This window comes from Manacus vitellinus, unplaced genomic scaffold, assembly GCF_001715985.3.
Source record: "Manacus vitellinus isolate BGI_N305 unplaced genomic scaffold, ASM171598v3 scaffold_42_pilon, whole genome shotgun sequence".
In the NCBI taxonomy this organism is placed as follows: Eukaryota; Metazoa; Chordata; class Aves; order Passeriformes; family Pipridae; genus Manacus; species Manacus vitellinus.
This window is the reverse complement of record NW_021940553.1, coordinates 755878-778695: the sequence shown is the minus strand read 5'-3', so window position 1 is coordinate 778695 and position 22818 is coordinate 755878.

Below are 22818 nucleotides of genomic sequence, written 5' to 3'. Positions count from 1 at the left end.
TGCCAAAAAAGCGAATAAAAAAAATAAAATTTAAAAAAAAAAAAAAAAAATCCCCGTCTAGAGCCCCGCGGCGGCCCGGACGCGGGACGCGGGCTGCCCCCGCGCGCCGCTGCGCGGTCGCGAGCCGCGGCCCGAGAGCGGGAGCCTCGGCGCTGCCGCCGGCGCGATCAACCCGCGGCACGCCGGGGAAGGCGGCGCGGGGGCAGGGATGCGGCGCACAGGCGAGAATTCGGGAAGGGCGAAACTGAAAACGCGAGCTAAACGGCCGCTGCTTATTTATCAAAAAAAAATTATTAAAAAAATTAATAAATTTTAAAAACCAACCCTAAGGTCTGGACGTCGGTTTAAGCATCTGTCACAAAAGAGGCGGACGAGCGCATCCAGAGTGTTGTATCCCTTTTTTAAAGCCCAGGTCGTCCTGATGCGGGGTTTCGGGGCGGGTTTTTTTTTTTTTTTTTTTGGTTTTTGGTTGGTTTTGGTTTGTCTTTTTTTCCTCCTTCTTCCCAGTGGTTTTAATCCACACGGAGTCTTGATCCGGCTGCTACGAAGAGAAAGAAAGGAAATAAAAAAAAAAAAAAAAAAAAAAAAAAAAAAGAGAGAAAGAAGAAAGAAGAAGCGAAGAAAAGTGGGGCTGCGTCCCTCTGTCTTCCTGCCTGCCTTGCCAAGAGCCGCGCCGGGCCGAGCCGGGCCCGCGGCTCCCGGCGGTGTTAAACCTGCGGTCGCCGGGGGTGCCCGCCCCGGCCGCCGAACTTCTCCGCGCTGCGCGGCTCTGCCCAGGGCCCCCCCGGGTTTTTTTTGGCCCCCTTTTTTCCCACTCTCCTCCATCGCTCCTTCCTGCCTTCACACTCCTCTCTCCTCCTCCTCCTTTCTCTCTTCCTCCACCTCCTCCCTCCTTTCCGGCTTTGGCTGCTTTTTTTTTTTTTTTTTCCCCCCCCCCCTTTTTTCTTTTTTTTTTTTTTTTTTTGTTCCCCCTTTCTCACCCTCCCTTCTCAACGCAGCCTCCTACCCCCTCCCTCCTCCCTCCCTCGCTTCGCATCGACTGCCCGCACCTCGCTGTGTGCCCGTGCTGCGGGCGCGGGGCCGGCGGCCGGGAGCGGAGCCGGCGCGGTGCCCCTGGCGCCGTCACCCGGTCCCCCCCGCCCCGCCGGCGGCTTCGCAGTGCCGCAAGCGGGGCCCGGCCCGGCCCGGCCCCGGCCCCGGTCACGTGTCCCACAGGTGGCGTCTTAGACACCGTGTCCGCTTCCGGGGAGAAAAAAAAAAAAAAATAAATATATCTATATATTATATTTATCTCCAACCGCCCTTTTGCGCAAGAGGCGGCTTCGGGTTGCGGGGAGGTTGTGGGTCCGTGACACCCCCTCACCCCCCACCCCTGTCCACCTTCATCCCTGCCCCTGGATGGGGGTGCGGAGATGTTGGAGGGGGTGTATGTGTGTTCCCCCCACCCCGCCCCAACCCCGCACCCAGTGGGGAGCCCCCGGGGCTGGAGGGGTGCCCGTGCTCAGTCTTTAAGTATTGCAACATTAAACCAAATCAACCTTAAAAAAAAATTTAAAATATTGATATGGTTCTGCGTGTCGAATAAGGGCACGGCACAAAAAGTAGTAGTAATAATAATAATAATAGTAATAGTAATTTGTATTTTCCCAGCACCTGTCACCAAAGGACGGGAAAATATCCCGTGGGGGCTCGTTACACCCCGATTCTCACCGAAAGTAAAGCAAAACTGATGAGCACGCGGCGCTCTGATGTTCTACTACTAATGGTAACAATCCCTGGCACCCTGAGTGCTCCGCAGATCCCCCATTCCAATTCTGGACCTGCAGAGGGCTGGGAAACTAAGCCACCAAGAGGCTGCGCTCTTGGGCCAGCCCCGCGGCGCTCTGTGGCCGAGCTGGGAAGTCCGGCCAGACTTCCTAGCGCCAGGCTTGGCAGGGCAGGAGAACTCCCCAGGGGTCCCCATCCCGCACGCACTCCCACGGAGGAGCAGCTCCTTTTTCACAGAATAACTGCGGGCGGATAAGTTGCTTTAAGGTCACTAAGTCAGTTATCGCGTCGGAAGGAAGAGCCAAGGCTCTTAAATCACGGCTGCTACAAGCAAATACAGTTCAAATCCAAACCTGAAACGAATAGACCCAACTAAGCACCACACCAGCCACAAACCACATAAAACAGGGGATGACCTGTGCCGTGCAGGCAGGGCATCCCTGGGGGTGCCTGTCCTGGACCCCTGCCTTTGGTGTAGGCAGGAGGGCAGGGATAATTTTAGAGCTCAGTTGTACAAATATTCACGTGAGTTGATTAGGGATGCTCCAAACAGGCCTGGTATTTGCAGAACGTGGATCTAAATTAGCTAGAAAGGGGCTAGTTTCGGAAGCAGCCCGGTCAAATCTTAACGAGACTAAACCCACCCAGGCACAAATCTGCTCAATATCTTGATAAATAGTAGGGGAAAAATTGAGGAGGGGAAGAACATTATTTTCTTGCATCAGAAAGGACAATTTAGGAAGGCTTGCTATACAGCTGGAGTCTGAGGAAGCGGGTGGACTCCTCACTGCACCTCCAAATAATTAAAGGTAAAAGTAAAAGATGCTCATTAAGCAGCTCCTTGAATTCTGCAGTAGCTGATGCTGTAGCCAAGGTGGAGTAAGAGCAGGAGTGAGCTGTGGGGAGCCCAGGGCACAGCCCTCCGGCCTCAGGGTGACAGCAGGGACCAAATCGGAACAGCATCAGTGTCTGGGTCTGCTGCATGTGCAAAAAAAAAAAAAAAATCCCATTGCATTTAAAATGGTCACTTCTGCAGCCTGAAAAGTGGAATTTGGGTAATGTTTTCAGTTCAATGTCTTGTTCAGCAGCCTCTGAAGTGACCTTGTGTACACCAAGGCTGATTTCCTCACTTCCTCAGAGAACCTCAATCCCTTTTTCCTGTGATGCATATGGTGAATTGAGAGGGGAAAAAAAAAGACCTCATTCCCATGTTTGCTGGTGAAAGACACACTGGACACGTCCATTAATCCATGCATTATGCTTCTTAATTTTTTAAAACTTCCCAGACTGTTATAAAATAGATCAAAATTTTCTTTTCTTTTTTTCCCGCTTTTGGTTCCTCTTGCTTCACCACTGAGGACTACAATTGTCATCAAGGAAGTGAAAAAAGTATAACATGGTATATACTGCAAAGAGATAGAGAACAAGAATGGAGTCCAGAAGTTAATATAATTTTTTGGCCCCACCATAAGTTCTCCAGGTGACCTTGGGCACATCCCTTTCCCTGTGAGTAGAGACCTGGGTTTTGGCACCTCTGGTTGTCCATTGGTACACCTGGGCCATCGGTGCTTGCCTAGTTTTGTGATCTCTGCAAGTGAAAACTACCCCAGAAGTGCTAAATATTAAATAAGTGATAAAGAACTGCTTTCTAATTAACCCTGCAAGCTTGTTTAAATAGACCATATGTATGTGCCCATATGGAAAATACAGAAATAAGCATAATGAAGCTGATAAGTATGGGCATGGTTTGGGGGGATGCTCAGAAGGGAGGTTATACCCACAGCCTGAACTGCTCTGGATGTGTTGCTCAAATGTCAACCTGGGCCAGAAAACTGTTCCAAAATGTACAAGGGACACTATTAATCCCTGAGAAGGAAAAAAATCTGTTTGAGTCATAGAGTCCCAGACTCCTTTGGAATGGAAGGGATCTCTCTTACAAGCTCATCTCGTTCCAACCCCCCTATCAGAGCAGGAACACCTTCCACTAGACCAGGTTGCTCTGGTCCGGTACAACCTGGCCTTGGACACTTCCAAGGATGAGGTAGCCACAGCTTCTCTGGGCAACCTGTGCCAGGGCCCCACAGACAGGAATTTCTCCTTTCTGTGTAGCCTGAATGTTCCCTCTTTTAGTTTAGAACCATCACCCCTAGTCCTGTCACTCCAAACCCGACTAAAAAGTCTGTCCCCATCTTTCTTCTAAGCCCCTCTCAAGTACTGAAAGGATTTATACGATTTACTGCATTTTGGGGATGTGTTTGCAGTACAACGTACTGCATCCCTCTTGCCAAACACATTAGGTCCTGGATGTAAAATCCCACGGAGCCCACCCTCCCCAGCCCTAAACCTTCATTCTCACGGGGGTTTCTGGGGGCCTTTCTGGAACCCAGCTGGCTTTGAAGAGCTAAAGCCGAGTTAATTTGCATTGCAATTCAGCCTTTGACAGACAGTTGGAGCCAAGGCACTGTTAACCTAATTGTTTTGCTAACAGCACCAGGGTGTGAGACTCACCAAAGGCACTTCCAACAAAGGGGATAAAACCAGACTTGGGGAAAAAAAAAAAAACCTTTTCCTGACATCATTACCGGGTACAAACAAACAGAGCTGATCCCTCTTCATACACTTTCCAGGCGAGGGTCAATAACAAACACACTTTGCTCTTTTGGGGGTATGTCTCTCCTTTTCACAGCAGTGAAAAGCCATTCAGGGGAGGTAGGAGAGAACAAGCCGGGCTGAAGGCAGGGCAGAGGCAGGGCAGGCTGGCTCCTGGCACTCTCCCATCCTTTTGTGCACATTAGGAATAGCTAAGCCTGTGGTCCTGCTTCTATTTTTATGCATTATTTTGAGAGCAGAGCTCTCAAGCAATGTTCAAAGTCTGGGTTATGATGCCATTTTGACTGTAGCCAAAGTCTCCTTCCACTCCAGCAGCTCGTGTCGAGACAGCAAATTCAAGCTACAAGAGTTCAGGTCTGCAAAGAAAAGTATTCTCCAGGCAACCTTTCTCTGTGCTGAGTGGCAGATCACAGGGAGACAGGGACCTCATGCTCTCGCTCTTGTCACGCAGCACTGCAGGCTGAAATCATTTCAGTGCGGGTGCTCCTGGGTGTAAGCAGCCATTCCAACACTGGCATTTTGGAAATGGATTCAGTGCAAGTGTGAGCAAGGGGATATTCACTGCTTCCAACTCTAGGGTCTCCAGTGTAAGAAGGACATGGAGCTGTTGGAGCAAGTCCAGAGGAGGTCACAGAGATGCTCCGAGGGCTGGAGCCCCTCTGCTCTGGAGCCAGGCTGGGACAACTAGAGGTGTTCACCTGGAGAAGAGAAGGATCCAGGGAGACCTGAGAGACCCTTCCAGTGCCTAAAGGGGCTCCAGGAGAGCTGGAGAGGGACCTGGGACAAGGGATGGAGGGACAGGACATGGGGGAATGGCTTCCCACTGTCAGAGGGCAGGGTTAGATAGGATATTGGGAAGGAATTGTTGTCTGTGAGGGTGGGGAGGCCCTGGCCCAGGTTTCCCAGAGAAGCTGTAGCAGCTCCTGGATCCCTACAAGTGTTGAAGTCCATGTTGGATGTGGCTTGGAGCAACCATGTCTAGTGGAAGGTGTCCCTGCCCATGTCTGGAGAGTGGAGGAAGGTGAGCTTTAATGTCCCTTCCAAGTCAAAACATTCCATGAGTCTGAAAATAAGAAGAAAAGACCTGGTGAGACAGAACCTTGCCTGTGCTTAACAGGCATGTGGAAAAACACTCCTTTCTCAAGCCCTGGGAATTGATCCATCCAAATCCAGCACCCAGCAGTAGCTATGGCAGGCACCAGTGCTGGCTCTGGGGGGCTCATGTGGATGTGGTAATACTTTGACTCAACAGAGCACTCACACATGCCTGACTTTGGGTATGTGCTTTGTTTGCTGAAATTTTGTTAGCTTTACAGTTCAGCTGCACGAATGTTGTATTGCTTAGAGGAGTTAAACACAAGGCACTCTCCTTTACCAGGACTCCCTTATGGACACGTAAAGGAAATTATATATATAAATATGTATTAAATCTATAGAATGTCTCCCTAATGATAGCGGAAGAACTTGCTGTTTGGAATGTAAGGTGCCAGTATAACGATGCCCATCAAAGTGGAACGTGCATGGTTTAGGGATCAGGCTGGAGGGAAAGAAAGAACTGACTTGATCTGGTGTCAGAGGGTGAGTGCTGCTGCTGCCAGGAAGGATCTGGTGTCCCACAGCCACGACACAAACCAAGCTAGACAGCAGGAGCAGTGCCTGCCCTTCGTGGCCTCTCTGGTGGCCACTCACAGCCACACAGTGTCCACTGAGCTGTGTCACACCCCTGTCCCTCAAATGACTCGTGGCAGCAGTGCTGTGTCTCCAGTGGGGCCAAGGTTCAGCCCAGCTCCTGGCGAGTGTCACCAGTGGGATTTGTGACCAGGAGGTGAGAGGGATTTAGGTCAGACAGTCTGGGAGGGGATGATGCTGGAGCTGGGCACTGCAGCACACGAGAACACGATGTCATTTGGGAGCCAGCAGCCAGGCAGAGGAGACTCAGGGCTGTTGAAGGGGAGGTGTAAAGGGAAGGATTGGAGACAGGTGGAATATTTTACTTTAGGGACGTGGGAAAGCCTTCAAAAGCCTTTGGCAGGGACATATTATGCTGAGAAAGAGGGTGGCTTCTTCCTCCAGCAGTCCAGCCTAGAGATCCTAATGCCTTGGAGCTCCTTAGGATCTAGCAGAGTGGGAATCTCAATATTAGTATAAAAATACAGCCTTAATGCACCACCTTATGTGTAACTCTTCATCTGTATTGTACCTGTACTTCTGTGTTTCAGACGCCTGAAATAGTGAACACATTTGTTCAGGTTTGTTTTGGTGTCTAAGCTCTCAAAAAGGGATTTTTTTTTTTTTCTATAAGGAAATAGCAAAATGGCTCTGCTGGAGCATTTTGAAGGTAAGCACATGTGGAGAGTATAGCTGACACACTCCTTTCAACATTTCAATTTCAGTGGTGGAAATCAAAATCCTCTTTATTTCAATTAAGTACATTTTCCAGGTGCATGAACTGCCTGCATGTTTTATTTGTAGTTACCTATAGTTACCCATGGCAAGCTCTGTACCAGATAGGGGGATATATGGAAAGAGTTGGGGCTGACATGAGAACTAGGAGTGTTTGTAACCCTATAATTCCTTCTCCTGACACCTCCAGGGCTCAGAGGAGACGGAGACTTTATGGTTTCAATTAGGTTTGCCAATAGACCTACCCATGGCAGGGGAGTTGAAACTAGATGATCTCTAGGGTCCTTTCCAACCCAAACCACACTGTGTTTCCATGATTCTAGGACACCAGGGTACATCCCATGTGAGGATGCACTACCTCCTAGACTCTGAATACATGGCACACACAGCATTGCAACACCCATGCCTAGGAGCACTGGGAAAGGGTGGGGTGTCCATCACTTAAAAGCAGCATTTTAGTCTTAACCTTATCAAGCCGATCCCTGAATTTTGGCTTTAGGGAGATTTATCAGATCGTGAAAGATGGGCTTCTCAGATGCAGCCACAAGGCAGGGATGTGCCCTCCTTCTTACCCAGAACAGAGGACTGAGGTGCCACTGCTCCGCAGATCAGTTTACCAGCGGGAGGAGCCCACAATCCCCTTCTTAAATACAAACAAAAACACACCAAACCCTTTTTGTCAGAAGGCAATAGCTGTAAAAGGGATGGCAGAGTAGCAGGCAAAGCAAGAGGAAAAACTCCAGCTTCTGTATTTCCTATTGCTGGCAGGTAGGGGTGTAATTTTGGAGTTCCTTCCTTTTTTAATGGGATAGGTCATAACCTTACCATCATTTATGTGTCTTTCTGTGTTTATTGCAGTGGCCTGGCCAGATGCACTGTGAAGCTGATTTCTCTCCCTCAGACATTAGTCATGTCCTCATGGATGACAATATACCAGCCTATGCTTTCTACTGACATTTCCAAGGAAAATTCCCACTGATGCTAGCAGGAATTTTGTCCAGTCAGAGCTGGACAATCAGCCTGGTTGCAAAAAGAGAATTCTCATGTTTATGGTGGGTTGTTTAGGATCAGTGTGCCTCACCCTGACCTACAGCTTGACAAAAAAAAAAATAATCCAGTGTTCAGACATCTGTGATCAAGGACTTTATAAAGCGCTGACCTTTTCCGTGTGGAGTATTGCAGTTACACTGTGCAAATCTGCTTCAAGGAACAGGGTTTGGATTTCTCATCCTCAAATCCAACACAAATTCTTGTTTAAAATAACAAGTTGTTGGATGCTTCTCTATCTTCTGGCTCTCTGGGAGCATTTTAGCTCTAGATGACAATATTTCAGACTTAGGTATGATACACTTCTGTGATGTGCATGAGAGAGAGTGGAGAAGTGCATGCAAATAATTATGAGATGCTCCAAAATGCTAACAACTGAGACAAATCCTGTCTTTTAACTACGATGACTTAGTCAAGAAATACCCACATCAGCAGAAAAAACAAAACAAAACAAACCGAAACAAAACAAAACAAAAAAATGTTTTGATAACAGTTCATTGAGCCTGTCAAAGACTGAGGACAACCCAAAACCAAGATGCTCTGCTAGGAGGATACAAGCGAGAAGTGAAGCATCGTTTTTCAATGGTAATGATCCAGGTGGAGCAAACCGCTGTTTGTGGTGGATGCTTCGTCAATAGTAATTGTGAAGTGAGGTTTTGGTGGTATTCGGGCGATGAGCTCCAGCTGGTTCAAACCTGCACGGGTGCAGGGAGCCTTTTTGCCCCGAGTTACTCAGGTGGGATCGTCTAGACAGCAGGCATAACCCTTCGTACCCGATAATTTATGAATTAGTAGAGACAGTGTATTAAAACAGATAATTGAAAAGTCCTCATTTGTCTAAATGTAGGGCTGGGATTCTTTAATAGCTTTTTACAGATATTAAACCCAACTGAAATGCTTTCATGACAGTCTTGCACATGGCTCGGTTCCAGGAAAAGCAACCTGCTGGGAATTGATTTTTTTTTTTTTCTCTAAAATATCCAAGTGATGGAAATTGCTTGAGAACTGGAGAGTGGCACTGAAATAAAACTGGAACTCTGCCTGATAGTCACTACCACCAGGATGAGAAAATTCCTTTCAACCTGAAATAAGGGAGTTTCAGGTAAACAAGAAATATAGGATTGGACGGGACCTGACTACCCTGATTTCACAATCCAAATTGCATAAATTGAAGAAAAAAGAAGTATTAGTAGTGAAGTGTAATTTAAAGATTGGATTTTCAAAAGCACATTACCCAAACCTGCACATTCATTTCATCTGGAGGGAGGAAGGCACGCCATCTGATACCAGTGATTAATCCAAAGGAGGCCCAGACATGTTCTCCTCATTTAAGAGGAAAAATTACATATTCTGTGAGAAGGTAAAAGCAGCTGTACTGGCTGAGATACCTGTGGGTCCTCTAGAGGCTGCAGAACACAGCCCTCCTTTTCCCACATGTATTAATACTTGGGTTTTTTTCAAAGACATAAAAGTACGTTTGGGTCTGAAACATCCAAAGTATATTAGAGGCACTCTTTTTTATTTTTTTCCCCTCCATTTTATGTTTTTGTGGGCATTTGCTGCCATAATTTAATGGCACAAAGTTGAACCACCCAACACCATATATGGAACAGAGTAGAAAACTGAATTAAAGCAAAGAGAGAAAGTGCACTCTAATGGATCCTATGCTAACTGTGCCTTCAAGTTCTGAGAAAGACCTTAGATATTAAAGTATATCACTACAATCAGGAAAATTAAAAAGATTTTTTTTTTGTTTGCTAGCCTAGTGATGATATTTAGCTGTAATCTCCCCCCACTGCCTTCCAATATTCACCCCCTCAAATCACAGAGATGGTGAAGAGCACTTCACAAAGAATTAAAGCATGAGTTTGTAGCCATTGTTTAAAAACATAATTAACACGGTGTTTAAAGCAAAAGTGAGACAATTACCACCTCCTAAAGCCCTTAAGAAATCTGAGCAGCAGACCTCCTGCCAGACTGCTGATATCACCGGCACCATAAACAGAGCTGTGCAAGAACCATCCCATTCACAGCCCCAACAGATACTGTCCTTACGTGCTAAGTATTATTATTATTATTACTACTATTACTCTCTCTGTTTATGGTGATGTGCTAGGAAGTCTGCAACTCAGGTTTCTCAAGATCACACTGACTCCTGCTGGGAGCAGCCTCACCTCCAAAGGGTGTCAATTGCAGTTCAGGGCTCTCAGGACTTTTCCAGCACCACTTGGTCCCTTGGGAAGGTCACAGAATCTGGGAGTGGTTTGGGTCAGAAGTGACCTTAAAGATCATCTCATTCCAACCCCCTGCCATGGGGTTGGTTGCTCCAAACCCTGTCCAACCTGGCCTTAAATACTTCCTAGGATAGAAAGAAGGGAGAGCAAAATTTCATCTTCTCAGGGCGAAGCTAGAAACACCATGACACACTGTCCTGATGCCTCTGGTGAGTCCTAGGGTGAGTCTAAGTGCATCATCTTCCTCCATCTCACATCTATTTGCAGAACATCAGGTAACCTAAACTGGTACTGCTCTGAAGGTTCATTTTGTTTGGACTAGCTAAACTGTTTTGCAACATATTCATTACAGAAAAATGTGATAAATTAGATTAAGTAAAGCCAGAAAGCCCTCTTAATTTGCTCTGAACTGAGAACTACTCAGAGCCTCAGAAGCAAGGATGCATTTCCGTACACCTGAACTGTTTTAAGCACTACCTCCCTGACTGCAGAGTCCTGTCCCCACCAAGGCTCTTACATAGCACCAGCTGGGATGCAGCCCTGGGATAAAGGATGTAAGACAGCTTCTGAGCACCTTTCAGTTGAATGAACGGGAGATATTTGGTGACAGTAAAATATTAAAATTATTTGTAGAAACACGGAATTGTTTAGATTGGGAAAGCCCCCCAAGATTGTCAAGTCCAATTGTTCCCCCAGCACTGCCAAGGCCACCACTAACCCATGTCCCCAAGTGCCACATCCACACAGCTTTTAAATCCCTCCAGGGATGAGGAGCTGTGCCAGGGTTGGACAACTCCTTCTGTGATGAAATTTTCCCTGATATCCAGCCTAAACCTCCCATGGTGCCACTCGAGGCCATTTCTTCTCATCCTGTCCCTTGTTCCCTGGCAGCAGAGCCTGACCCACTCCCAGCTCCTCCCTCCTGTCAGGGAGTTGCAGAGCCAGAAGGTCCCCCCTGAGCCTCCTTTTCTCCAGGATGAGCCCCCACAGCTCCCTCAGCCCCTCCTGCTGCTCCAGACCCTTCCCCAGCTCTGTTCCCTTCCCTGCACACGCTCCAGCCCCTCAATGTCTCTCTTGTCTGAGGGCCCAGAACTGCCCCAGCACTGGAGGTGCCTCAGCAGTGTCATCACAGGGACATTACACAACACACAATTACCCCTCAGTCCATGGAGCTGCCCTGCTCAGCCCCTATCAGTCTCCCTGGGGCTGGGGATTCCCTGCCACCTTCTCCTCTTTCTTATTCTCTTCTTCTTCTTCCTCCTCCTCCACTGCCCTTCGCCCTCAGCAGCCCCACCCGATGCCACCACTCCACTTTGCCAGATCCTGTGCCCACCCTGTTCCATGACACCCTTTTTCACCAGGGCCACCCCCCTGCCTCCGTCTACCCAGCATGACTGTGCTTACTAACAGGTTACTCACTGAGTAATTACTCCAAGGCAAATCAACTACTCACAGTCAGAAGGCACACAGTTACTCCCCTCCCAGACTCCAAAGGGTGAAGTTCTGCTCTGCAGAACTTATTTTACTTTTTTTTTTTTTATTTCACAGTGAACACGTATTCCATGGTCTGTCTGGAAACTAAACCAAGAAGCAGCAGAGGGAAAAAAAGCCATAAAACAAACCTAATTCTCTATCCCTTCCCCCCCAAAAAAGAGAAGAAAGTCTGTCATTAGATGACATGGTGTTAAAGGAATGTTGTAACGTACAGAAATCCCATGCCATTATATGCACCCCTGAGGGCAGTGTGGATTTCTGTTCCAGCATCTGCCAAGGCACTTCATCTCTGTTCACCAGACTGGATAGGAAAAACTCAATTAGCTCATACATCGTTTGACATTGATTGAAATAATTAATGTCACTATTGGTACTTACCTGGCTGGGCCATTTATAAGACAGTGTTCATCTTGCGTAAATTCAGAGGGAAGAAAGTTAAATTTCTGGTGTAATGTTGTGTGGGATCTCCTCAGGATCTCTGAGAGAGAAAAATCCCTACAGATTGCAATTCCTCTCCCTTCTCCTCGACACCCATCACGGTGTGGGTGTGACACCCTTGGTGTTTGCTCCCAGAAGATGCCCAGGGAGCTATGTGGTCCCGGTGACACACAGGGTAAGGCACAGGTGAGTGATGTGCTGCAGCCCAGGCAGGTTTGATTTGGGGGCTGCTGCCTTGTGTCTCAACAAATGATTGCTACCCAAGAAGTCTGCATCAGTTCTGGGGGGAGATGGTGCCACTGCCCAGCTGGGAGCAGCTGATCTCATAGAATCATGGAATGGTTTGGGTTGGAAGGGACATTAAAGTTCATCTCATTTCAACACCCCTTCCATGGGCAGGAACACCTTCCACTAGAACAGATTGCTCCAAGCCACGTCTAACATGGACTTCAACACTTGCAGGGATCCAGACACAGCTGCTCTGGGAAACCTCTACCAGGGCCTCACCACCCTCACAGACAGCAATTCCTTCCCAATATTCCATCTAACCCTGCCCTCTGACAGTGGGAAGCCATTCCCTGTGTCCCATCCCTCCATCCCTTGTCCCAGGTCCCTCTCCAGCTCTCCTGGAGCCCCTTTAGGCACTGGAAGGGTCTCTCAGGTCTCCCTGGATTCTTCTCTTCTCCAGGTGAACCCCTCCAGCTCTCCCAGCCTGGCTCCAGAGCAGAGGGGCTCCAGCCCTTGGAGCATCTCCATGGCCTCCTCTGGACTTGCTCTGATATCTCCATGTCCTTCTGATGTTGGTATCCCAGCAGTGTGAAGGCAGCATTGCAGGGGGGGTCTCACCTGAGTGAAACAGAGGGGCAGAATCCCCTCCTCACCTGCTGCCCACAGTCTGGGCTGTACCCAGCCCACACTCCTGGCCACAGCTGCCACCGAGTGTCTGCAGGTAGTCAGAAAACACCAATTTCCTTAAAATAGAGAGGGCATGACCTTGTCTGATAGAAAGCAAGCAATGATGTGGCATTTCACCATGTAATCCTGCTGAACTCAGGGCCCCTGAGTGCTGGAGAAGTAGGGTTGTCCCCTTGCAAAAGCGTGTGTACTGTTGCTGTCTCCCTCTGTGTGGGTGCAAGTCCCAGGAATCCTGACTCCTGGCCTCGCTGCCAACTTATTTTCATGCAATGGCAGAAGTATTGCAAAAGGTCTGCGTTTTTCTTCCTTTCTGGTTCAAGAGTTTTATCAATAGGAAGAAGGGAGGCAGTGAGTGAGGGGAGGCTGAAGGGACTGAGCCACTGAGGGGAGGCAAAGAAGAAGGGTAGAAACAAAATGACAGGTAATGCTCAAATACCAGAAGCTCCGAGAGACCTGTTCCCTTCTTTCTCCAGATTTGGGTGCCCAAGTTTCCTGCCTGTGAGTGATTCCCCATGCTCCACTCTCTTTCATGTCTGTCTGCTCCCTCGATACCACCATCTCCATTACTTGTCTGGAGATAAATCTTTCAGTCGCACTCAGGTGTCTGAGTGAGCCATGGTGGTGTCATGCTGGCAGGTGTCAGTGGGAGTCACCAGCCTCATGTCTGATCCACAGACAATTACAAAGGCATTTGAAACCATTTTTGCTTCCCCGTTGCTTCCTCTTCCCTATTTCTACTTCCCTCTTCCTGCAGTTAATTGAGTTTTGCTCACCGAGAGCTGAACTTTGCAAACCAACCCATCCTTAATATTCAAGTGACTGCACTGCAGGTAGCAGGCAGCTCCAGATGGCACTGAGAGGCATCCACCTCTTGACCCATGGTGCAGCCTGACACTGCAGGTGGAGAGGTGAGGCTAAAGAGACACAGTGTCCCAGAGACACGGAGGGAGGATTGTCCTTGAGAGCAAAACAACTTGCGTCAGCCAGGACGCCCAGTGCTTTGGGCTCAGTGATACAGGGTCATTAATAAACAGGAGGGAGAGATAGGGTATAGAAGGATCATGCAGCCACGTTATAACCCTCCGTTGTATTGCACAAACTTTTATGTGAAATAGTCCCCCTTGAGCCTCCTTGAGAAATAAATAGTGTTGCCCGCTAATACGAAAACACTAAAGAAAAAGGTCATTTTTGTGAATGAAGTCTTTGGAAATAGGAAAGTACTCTTCCCTCTTGAGTATGGTACATTGAAGAACGCACGCATGTGACTATAAAAGCCAAAATAAATTCCTTTGGTACGTACTTGATAACAGTGTAGGGTCACGTTTGCACTTCTGTATGTACATACTTAAGTGAGGTGTCCCTTCTTTGTAATTCCCCAACATCTCTTCTTGAGCCAGCATTTGTAAAATGATATTTCTATATTTACTTAAGCATCTATTTAAAGAGGAACCCCTCACAATTACTCACCACACAGATAGATGACACTGTTTGGCTGTGTTTATTTAGTTTCTATTAGTGATTGGCAAAAAGTCTATTGTGGCTTCAAAGCAGATATAGATGAGTGACCCACTGATCATAAAATAAAGTATGATGATGCCTTCAAGGCGTTGTGGGAAATGGCATGTAGAGAGACACGTATCACTATCTCATCCGGCCACTTTGTGATATAATATTAAACCCAGTCATTCTGGTAGGGTTGGCTCAAGATAAGATGTCCATAAAGTAATGGCAGTCTGTGGTATGGAATAACGAGAGGAATTCAAGAGAAGCTGTTAACTTCAAAACACGAGTTCATTTGTCACTGCAGGCGAGACATCTGTCTCCAAGTCCTCTGTCAGCGATGATGGACAAAATATGAGCCACCAGAATGTTAATCCCACATTGCTGGCTTACTGTTACCTGCTGGTACATGGTTCATCCTCAGGAACCCAAGCACAGGCCATCCTTCACTTAGTTTCACTCATCCAGAGCTTGGTCATGGAGTGATGTGGATGACACAGGCAGAACAGCATCTGGACCAGGATCAAAGGACATACGAAAATTTACTGCTTGTCATCATGTGTTTCACTGCCCTGGGTAGCTCTGCTCATGGAGAACTTGCAGAGTGCCTAGTCTGCCCTTTATTTGGCTTGGTCATTGGTGCAAACACTTACCAAGTCTGGCTCCAGGTGAATAGTTCTTAATTAATACCTTTTCAGCAGACTTAGCCTTCCAGGTGAGGTTGGTTAGGACAGGAACTGGTCTTGTCTGTGCTCAGAGGAGTTAGCAGCAGAATTGTACCATTGCACCCAGATGCTTCTTGCTCAGGAAATACATCTCATACCAACTTCTAAACCCTTCCTGTAAGGTGTTGCTTAAAGTCCTCTCCCAAATGGCATGAGCTGGAAGAGCAGGAGGACCTGTTTGTGCTGATCATCAAAGTCTACACTTCTGGGAGGATATTTTTGCTGATACTCATTGGCCCTGCCAGTCAAACCTCAAGTCTGGCCATTTTCTTTCTTTTCATTTTCAGGGTGTAGGTTCGTATCCCTCTGTTAACCTGTCCACCCACTTGGATGCTGAGCCATTTATGGAGCAGGAACTGCTCCCTCTCGAGAAAAAAGAAGTCCTCCAGGATTGTGAGGGTGCTGGCACTGAGAGATAATAAATAACACAAATTATGGTTTTCTTGCAAATTTTCGAAATATTATGGGTGAGATGAAGCAGAGGACTGAGTTATTTGGTCCTCATACTGTAGCCTCATGCCTTGTGGAATGCTGGGCAAACATAATCAATGCAAACAAGTCAATGCAAGAGTCCAGTGGGGTTTATTTCGAATGAGACACCAAAATAACCTAAAGAAATTTTAGTATGCCTGGAAACAAAATTTGTTCCCATGGAAGGTAGAGCATCCTCAATTATTACTGACACCAGGGAGAGCTTGAAAGTGTTTACAACTTTTGTTTGGGGTAGAATACTTTTAAAGGTAGAGGTGTCTCTGTCTGGGAAGTTGGGTTTGGTCAATACAAAAGCACCTTATTTTCCTGATGTTGACCTTACTGGCAGATGGGTAACCATGGGCAAGCCATGAGTGAAATGAGCAACAGAAGTGAGAGATCCAATGAAGAAGGTCTTAGGAAGAAAGAGAGATGTGTCTACGGCCCAACGTCTGTCCCAGTGCATACCTCATGCAGAGCACTTGGACTTAAGGGCTTTAATAAAAGACTAATCTATCAAAAATCTTTTCAGGTGGTTGCACGTGATTGTAGGATGTGCACAACAAACAGACCCTTTCTGAGGGGTGAGCTTGTCTCTCCTGGACAAAGTGAACCCAGAGTTTTTTGGCCTGAGAGTCCCAGTTTAGACTGTAGGATATTTTTATTTTAAATTTGGGAAAAGGCTTCTGTATCATCCTGGCACCTTTTGTTAATTTTACCCCAGGTCTGTGGTTTCATTCCTCTGAAGTGTTGTATGTTATTTCAGATTTATATATATATATGCATACATATATATATATATGTATATACACATAAATATATTTATATATATACTACTGCTGTCAATCTAATATCTGCCAATCTTTCCTTATACTCACTAAGACAGCACCTTGTAGACCTGGCTTTGCTGAAGGCAATTCATCTCCGTCTGGAACTTATTGACTTTAAACAGTTAGATATTGGATGAATTTCATCGTTTATCCTTGCCTTTTGATGATGCTGCTGTCTGAAGGTTATCTACTACAATGATTTCATAATCCTTTTGGGTCTCTTTCATATCTTCAAAAGGCAGGAAATATTTTTTTTAGCTGTTCAAGAGCCACTCGTCTGCAGGTAAAGAATTTAACAGCTTGTGGGAGTGCTACTTACTGCCAGCAATAACGTGATTGATCTTTCCTGGAACTGAAAAAATGTTTCTTAGAAGTGACATTGTGAGAGGCAAAAATTGAGATATTTTCTTTCACTTGTCTACTAGGAACACTTAATACAAGAAAGTAAATACCTAGTATTAAAAGGGGATATAATCTGCTTGGACTTCCGTGGCAAAATTCAATTGTTAACTTTTTTTGGTAGGGGGGGAGATTGTTGCTTTTATTTGTTTTAAGATTTGGAATAGAAAACGAACAGTTTGCTCAAGGATTTTCCAATTAAGATGTTTGTGGTAGAACAACTGCACCCCACCCCCCCCCAACAACGTGTTCATAGTTAACTTCATTTTCTTTTTTTGGTACAGGAGGATTAAGAAGAAAAAACCCAAATTGCATAAGCTATTGTATGACATATGTATCCAGCTGGTTACGCTGTGTTATCTTTATTCTTGGATTTGTATGTACTGAGCCCCAGTACATCATTTTGGTGTGTATCCCACTGTTTCTTCATTCAGATTTACCTGATGAACTCTTCCTTGTATAAGCAGTGACAGCTATTTCTCTCGTGCTTCAGGAGCTGTACTGTTTTATCTCAAGGCCACGGTGCTGCCTTCCCATCCCCGGCACAAAAAAGTAGGCAGAAACAGAGGGCCAAAATGTTGCAAAATATTTAGATGAAAAAACAGACATAGTCTTCACTGAGCAGAAGCATGGCTTTGAGCAACCTGGTCTAGTGAAAAGTGTCCCTGCCCATGGCAGTGTGTTGGAACTAGGTGATATTTAAGGTCCCTTTCAACCCAAACCATTCTGGAATTCTAATTATCCCATAAGAACACTTGAATAAGTTGCTTAACTGGCTTTCGGTCTCCCACTGTAGAGGGTTTTGCATTCTGGAGTTGATTTTGTCTGGCAAATGACTACTTACTTAATGTCCCATCTTCCCACACCACAGAAAAATAAATAAATGCCTTCTGTAAGTCAGGAACCTTTTTATGGCTAAACATGTCTACTTACCATACATGGAATACGGACTTTCCCTCAAGAGGAAATAGAAAGGGGTGGGAGCACACTGGGATGGGGGTTTTATGCCAGGGCTGGCTTATGCAGGGTCTTCTACCACACTGTCCCTGATGGAAAGGGCTCCTTCAGGATTCATGTGCACTGTGGGTAACCCTCTCGTGGAGCTGGGTGACAGATTAGTTGACTTCATGAGCTTCTTTCCAAGCCTCATGCCTTAGTTAGTTTCCTAAGAGGAAATGACACTCCCGTTATCTTGGTCTGATGCTCTCATCGGCACGAAAATTATGATGTGAAAATATTTACTAAAGTTTTTCTTCTACTTAAAACAAACAATAGAAGAAATTACGTAGAGTCACAGAGCAGTTTGGTTTGGACCTTGAAGCTCATCAGGTTCCAAGCCCCCCAACGCCATGGGCAGGGACACCTTCCACTAGACAGGGTTGCTCTAAGCCTCATCCAACCCAGCCTTCAACACTTCCAGGGATCTGGGGGCAGCCACAGCTTCTTTGGGCAATCTGGGCCAGGACCTCACCACCCTCACAGACAAAAATTTCTTCCCAATATTTAACCTAACCCTGCTCTCTGTGATTTTGAAGTTATTCCCCTTGTCCTGTCCCTCCAGGGCCTTGTCCCAGGTCCCTCTCCAGCTCTCCTGGAGCCCCTTTAGGCTCTGGAAGGGGCTCTCAGGTCTCCCTGGATCCTTCTCTTCTCCAGGTGAACACCCCCAGCTCTCCCAGCCCGGCTCCAGAGCAGAGGGGCTCCAGCCCTCAGAGCATCTTCATGGCTCTTTTTTCTGTTGTTGTTGTATTTTGTTTGTTCTGGGCCATGAGGCCTGGATCTCCTTCCACTTGCCGATGTGTCCCAACTCCTGTCAGTAATTTGGACAGGATTCCAGAAAAGAGCCTCTGACAGGCCAGTTGCAGGTACCCACTTACTAGCACAGCTTTTCCTAACAGTTATCCACTACCCATTGGTTTACACATCAAAGCTTGGGGTTATCTGTGCATATAAACGTTTATTTTAGCAAGTATATCTGGGTGGTATTTTTAGTAGACATAATAGTAAGTAGTATTTTCATACTAAAGCCTGTGGTTCATCAGACTTTTCTGCCACGTATCTTATCTCTGCAATATAGCCGTCTGCCGAGGGATATTGTGTACAATGTAGCCTTCCTTGTGCACCACTTAATCTACACATGATTTATTTGCTTTAGAAAATAGAGGAAGCAAATAACCCCCTGGTGTCTCGCTTCAAAGAACTCCACTTAATGCTGTGTGACAGTATCACTCTGTTTAGGATGCCTTTTATCCTTCTAAAAAACCTCCAAAGCATACAAAACCCCTGCACAGAAGTAAAAATGCACGGCCCCAGGCAGTGCATTAAGTGAGGCTCTCTGGCCTGACCTATCCAGGTAGCTGGCATGGTAGAGGGCAATCAGAAAGCTCTTCAGCAACCAAAGAGAAAATGCCAAAGTCCTTACTAAAACATCCTCTTCCAAACCACTAGCACCACTTGCTTTATACAGTGAAGCTGCAGAGATGTCCCCCACTTCAGTGTTTATTTTTGCTGGCATAATTAGCTGATTTTTTTAACTAGTAATAGTGCTTAGAAGTGGCTTCCTTTAAAAAATTGTCTTAAGCTGTGCAGATCTTCTTGGCTCTGTGTGTGTACAATGCCTCGAACTGGTAGGACCCCAGTGTACTAAGGCAGTGCTGCTAATTAATTCTTGGCTGCAGAAGTCCTGATAAGAGTAAACAAAGAGTGAAATTAGCTCAGGAGAAGACACAGGAATTTGCAGGCAAACCCACATCCTTCCATGATATCATTGGGAATCCACCCATACTCCACCCATACGTTCTGCTGAGCCCTGGCTGAAGGCAAAAGAGCTGATTTTCGAGAGGGTGAGTCCATAGATCCTAGAGAGACTCAGTGTAATTTACAGCCTGTAAGGATTTTATTCCCATTAGCTTGGAGAGCAAGATAATTTACATTTACTCTCAAAGGGTGAAGCCAAAAGCCTGAGCCCCCACACCCACACTGGTCATCACTGCACCACCCAGCAAAGCCCCTTGAAGCCCTTGGTCGTGTGAGATGGCTGCAAAGGTGCACAAAAGGTTGGTCCTGTGCTCTTTCAGAGGCTGCTCTACTGAAAAGCCCCGTGCATGCTTGGGGGAGGATTCTAACAGCAGACAGGGAGGTGCTGTTGAACGCCTGCCGATGATAATCCTGGGCTGGGCAGAGGCAGCTGCCTGAAGGATGCTCAGAATGGGGCTGGTGGAGATGCTCCCCCAAATCCAGCAGACATGGTAGCATGGGTGATGCCTCCCCAGGAAACCTCAGTGCTAAACTGCTGCCAAAAAAGATGATTTCCCCACACACACCCCCCCCAAGGGAGGACTGCAATGAGGAGACGTGTGGAGCCTCACAGTGCTGCCATGTGTTGCCATGACATTGAAGTAATTGCTGTTACTTTCTCTCAGTCTTTCAGAATCAAGTGACCAATTTTGCCCACACTCATCTGCGGGAGGAAAGGAATTTTCTGTAATTCAGTAAATAGATACATTATACCTACGCTTTCACAACAGCAGTGAAGTGTTTTTACTGTTTCTACTATTTGCTAACACGTTGCAGTTTGTGTGAGCACAGTTCGGAGCTGATGGTAGAACATAACGAAATGCAACCTCAGGATTTTCCCCAAGGGGCAATAAGAGAAGAGAGGAATAAGGGGAGAATACAAAGGTGGAAGGTGGTAAAATTATGTCTAGACCAGCTACTTTGAAAAACAAATCCAGTTCCCTCTGGATGGCTGCCTTTGTGTTTTGAGTTGCAGCTCCTTTACGTGGTGGATGCTGTGGATGCTGAGATTTACCATTTTTTTACAGCATTCTTGACCACACTCTTGGCAGGGCCACCTAAGTACCAAACTACTTGACCCCAGGCTCCATCTCTCATGCTTTTCTTCTCAGCAAGAGCTGTTACATAAAAACTTTGTTGTAGGTAATCCAAGGTGAAAAACAATTAACTAAAAAACAGACTGGATCAGGAAAGACTATACTGTAATAAAGAGATGAAGTGAGCCCTGGCTTAGTGAGCGCTGGGAAACTTGATCAGGTCTAATAAGCATCCTGAAGTCTGGCTGCCCCTTGCAGGTCATGGTGTTCCTGCTGTAAAGCCTGGGTATCCAAGGTGGGATGACATGTTTTCAGATAGTTCCTGACAGTCCCCTTTCTATAGGCAGCAGATTATCAGTCTGCTGATGGAAGGAAGGCTTCTGCCCCACTTCTCCAGTTTGGAAGGAATCCCATTCAGGATCTGGCAATTTTTGTCCGTCTCCTCTCATGGATTACCATTATCTTAGAAAAATCTCTGTGATAACTAAGGCTAACAGGACTCCTCACCCAAGGAGCTTTGGCCTTTGCCATGTAACAAATAGCAGCAACAACTCAGACTTCTCCAGCACTTGTTAATTGTTTTACATTTATTTTGGAGTTTGACATTTATTAAAGGGGATGAGGGAATATATGATTTTCCTTCCCATCTTGCAGATAGAGAAACTGAGGTTAAAGAGATTTAACTCACAGCAAGACCACCCAGCCAGCCCGTGAGGGAACTGGCAGATGAACAAAGACCTCTTGATTTATTAGGAAGCATTCATCCTAGAATACATTTCTCTTTCCTCCCAATGGACTCAGCACTGTCCTTGCAGTGTTCCTCTGCCTCCAGCACTTCCCAGTGCCGACGCACTCAGAGCCTTCCCGTGTGAAACAGGGAGTCATTTTGCTGAGGCATGTTTTAAAACCAGGTCTGGATGTGACCAAATGAGCACCTCGAATGTTTCCTTGAAACCCCTTCACATCCGAGTCATCAGGATGACTTTGGAAAGCAACCAGAGCAAACAATCCCCATTCTCTCAGAGAAATGGCAGTCCTGGCTCCCTGCTGGGTGGCATCAGCCTGTCGTGCCTCCACCCTGTTTCCGGACATAAGCCCTTGTCCATTTGCCAAATCCAGAACTGGGTTATTATTTCCATTGCTGCACCTCCAGAGTTCACTCATTTTCCTTGAAGCCTGTCCTAGATGTGCAAGACTCTTGAGTGTCTTTGGATGATGGCAGGATCCCCGTGAAGCACAGCTGGAAGTTGCACCCGTTGTACTTCAGTGAGAAAAATCCCCCCCAAAAAAGACCTTTGCATTAGGGCTGGAGCCCCTCTGCTCTGGAGACAGGCTGGGACAGCTGGGGGGGTTCACCTGCAGAAGAGAAGGATCCAGGGAGACCTGAGAGCCCCTTCCAGTGCCTAAAGGGGCTCCAGAAGAGCTGGAGAGGGACTTGGGACAAGGAATGGAGAGACAGGACAAGAGGAATGGCTTCCCACTGCCAGAGGGCAGGGTTAGATGGGATAGTGGGAAGGAATTTTTGTCTGTGAGGGTGGTGAGGCCCTCTCTAGGTTGGCCAGAGCAGCTGTGTCTGCCCCTGGATCCCTGGAAGTGTTGAAGTCCAGGTTGGATGTGGCTTGGAGTAACCATGTCTAGTGAAAGGTGTCCCTGCCTGTGGCAGGGGGTGAAACTGGATGAGCTCCAACATCCCTTCTGTCCCACAGCAGTCTGATTCCATGATTCCGTGATATACCCAAGAGTTTAGATTCCCCTTTCCCAAGAGAAAAACTGTGTGGCTTCTCAGCCTCTCACAAAACCCCAACATAAGTGTGGTGGCTGCTCAGTGAACCACAGATAAGGAGAAAATGGGGACTGGTGCCCTGAGGATAAGGACATCTCTGCTGCTCAGTGGCCTGACCAGTACATGTGTCTGCTTTACTGAATGGTGAATTGTAAAGGCTCTTTTCAGCTTTTATTAAAATACAAACATCAATGCGTGAGAACAGCAGACTGAGTACTAAAATGGATCTCACAATTAGACAGCAAAATATTATATACAGCTTCTCCTTTTCTGAGAATGGCTGACAAATAAGATCAGGCCAATCAGTGTGTGTTACTGAAACAGGGACAGCCTTTTCAAAGTGTGGCAACTGTTGACTTAAGAGCAAGAGGA